The following is a 3164-nucleotide window of genomic DNA, read 5'->3' as shown; positions in this document are numbered from 1 at the left end:
GACTTCCTTCCAAAAAAGTTGTATTAGTTTGCAGTCTCACCAGCAATGTAGAAGTGTTCTCTTCTGTCCACATTCATGCCAGCATCTGCAGGTTTGAGATTTTGTGATGTGGGACATTCTCATTAAGGTTAGGTGATATCTCAGGGTGGTTTTGATTTGCTTTTCTCTGATAATTAGAGATGATGAGCATTTCTTTTATTAAGTCATATATACATAGATCATGAATACATTTATGCCTTTGTGGGATTCAATGTGTTGATTATTTGTACAAATTGGAGTGCTTACATGCTACTAATTAACATAGCTTTCACCTCATTTACTTACACACAGTGTTAAGACATTTGTGTTCTATACTTGATAGTATAGAACCATTAACCCTCCCTCTATCAAGCCACCCCTTCCCTTCCCATTACCCCCCTTCCTTCATCCTGGGTTATAGTTGTGATTCTTGGAGAGAGTGCAGGAGAAACACTTGAAAAATTTGGCCTGGGAGAATACGTTACGAGGTTCTCCAGACTTCCTTTATGAGGAGGACACCCCTGGGCAACTGAAGCAATATAAAAAATACATTACAGGGATCTGATCAAACTAAAAAGCTTCTGCACTGCTAAGAACACAGTAAGTAAAGCAAGTAGACAGCCCTCAGAATGGTAGAGGATTTTTTCAGGTTATATTTCTGACAATGGTCTAGTAACCAGAGTCCATAGAGAACACAAGCTCATTAATAAGAAAAGAACAAGTGATCCCACTTCATTGTGGGCAAGATACATGAAAACATGAGCACTTTTCCCCATTTTTTTGCTATGTTCTATTTATTTCTTTTTGGAAGGCAAGAAAGTAGGTAAACAAAGTTTGTTTTAGCTTCAAAGAGCTTTTCTTAAAGAGTGGGGACTCATTTTCATTACACATAATTACAGACAGACATTGTTCTTTGGGTTTTCATGACAATTGAATTAAAAGTAATATGTGCAATATAGTATGTTTTTCTGAAATCCAGTATATTCATTTGTACTTTTGTTCATATATGAGAAGAACTGGCACTTTGGTTTTAAGAAAAAAATTTAAAATCACAAATCCAACTTATCTTTGATTTGGTTCTGGGCTAATTGTAAATTAACCATTCAGGAATAATGGCTTCAAACCTTTAATCATTCTGTGAAACTGCAATTAATTAATAGTCCATTGATTCTAAGAACTATGCCACCAGTAATAGAAGGAGAGAAGAATTCCAAGTCAGCATTCCAAGTTTTAGGTAAAATATCTGTAATCTCCTCACTTCTATAGTATTTATAAATATGAAAGAGGATATAAGAATTTTATGAATGATGTTAAATAAAAATGCATACAGAATTGAGAAATGTTTTTCATTAAATTTACCACTTATACTAGTTCAATAAAATGCTTGTAAAGAAAATACTCACTTAAGGTGGAAGACTAGTTACATTGTTGCTGCTCAGAACTTCTTGAGAGTGAAAGAATGAATACCAATCATTCTGGTTTAAACTTAATTTTTTGTATAAAAAAGTGTTATTTTGTAAGTTGAACATCTATTTTATGCCTTGCAAATTCAAAGCAGAAAAGTTAATTCACATAGAAAGCCAGAAACTTCATCAATAAGTCTAGATAGATGTTTGTTTGTAGTTTTTAGTATCTAAAACCTTTTTTCCACACATCAAGCAGATACCCATTTTGTAGGCACAGCCCTGGAAAGACTGAGACCCTGGTTGGTGTACAGAACTTTTACAAATTCTGCAAGTGGAAAACTTATTTTTCTGTATGGAGCAAATCTTGCTTTTTTTGAAGTCAAAGCTTTATTTTCATTCAGCTTTCTTCCACCACTTTCTGTGGCATTCCTAGCTCCATCTTTCCATGTATCTGGAATGATAACAGAACCAAGTTTCTTTTCACGTTTTTTCCCACACCATTCTTTTGTCATCTCTCCCCAAGCTGCAGAAGCAACAAACACTTGAAAACATCAACACCACACGATGATCATTTTTTCATATGCTTGTTAGCCATTTGTCTGTCTTCTTTAGAGAAAGTTCTATTCATTTCTCTTGCCCAGTGATATAGGGATTGTTGACTCTTTTTATGTTGATTAATTTGAGTTCTATGTAGATCCTAGTTATCAACCTTTTGTCTGATTCATAATATACAAATACCATTTCCCATTTTGTAGGTTGTCTATTTGCTTTGGTTGTTGTCTCCTTAGCAGTACAGAAGGTATTCAGTTTAATTTGTTCCATTTGTTTATTTTTGTTGTTGTTGCAATTGCCACAGAAGTCTTTTTTTATAAAGTCTTTCCCCAGGACAAATGGAAGAACGTACCATGCTCATGGCTTGGAAAAATCAATGTTCCCATTAAAATACCAACATCATACTCCCAAGACTTGGAAAAAATAATTCTTCATTTTGTATGGAACCAGAAAAAAATCTGTATAGCTAAGGCAATTCTTAGAAATAAAAAAAATAGCTGGGGGCATCAGCCTTCCAAACTTTAGACTGTACTACAAGGCCATAGTGATCAAAACAGCATAGTACTGGCACAAAAATAGAGACATAGACATCTGGAACCAAATAGAAAACCATGAGATGAAACAAACGTCTTATAGCCACCTAATCTTTTATAAACTGAACAAGAACATACACTGGGGGAAAGAATCCCTATTCAATAAATGGTGGTGGGAGAAATGGCTATCCACATGTAAAGGACTGAAACTGGACCCCCACCTTTCTTCACTCACAAAATTTGATTCAGGATGGATAAAAGATCTAAATCTAAGGCATGAAACAATAAAAATCCTCAAAGGAAGTGTGGGGAAAGAACTTGAAGATATTGTTGGGAGTTTTTGTCATGAAGTGATGCTGAATTTTGCCACAACTTTTTTGTATCTATTGAGATGATCATATTGTTTTTATCCTTAATTCTATTTATGTGATATATCACATTTATTGATTCACATAAGTTGAACCATCATTGCATCCGTGGTATTAAAAACCACTTAATCATAGTGTATTATGTTTTTGAGGTGCTGTTGGATTTTGTTTTCTAGTATTTTTGAGGATTTTTGCATCTGTGCTCATAAAGAATATTTGTTCTTTAATTTTTGTTTTGTGTCCTTGTTTAGTTTTGGTATCAAAGTGATACTGGCCTTATAGAATGA

At 34.1% G+C, this 3164-nt stretch overlaps 1 pseudogene; it reads right to left on the bottom strand.

Moving 5' to 3' along the window:
• Window positions 1–791: 791 nt before the first annotated feature.
• Window positions 792–2273, bottom strand: LOC128578013 (cysteine-rich PDZ-binding protein-like; annotated as a pseudogene).
• Window positions 2274–3164: the final 891 nt, after the last annotated feature.

The sequence above is a fragment of the Nycticebus coucang genome, chromosome X (assembly GCF_027406575.1).
Source record: "Nycticebus coucang isolate mNycCou1 chromosome X, mNycCou1.pri, whole genome shotgun sequence".
Classification (NCBI taxonomy): domain Eukaryota; kingdom Metazoa; phylum Chordata; class Mammalia; order Primates; family Lorisidae; genus Nycticebus; species Nycticebus coucang.
Note: the sequence above shows the minus strand (reverse complement) of the source record. Positions and strands in the feature narration are given on the sequence as shown.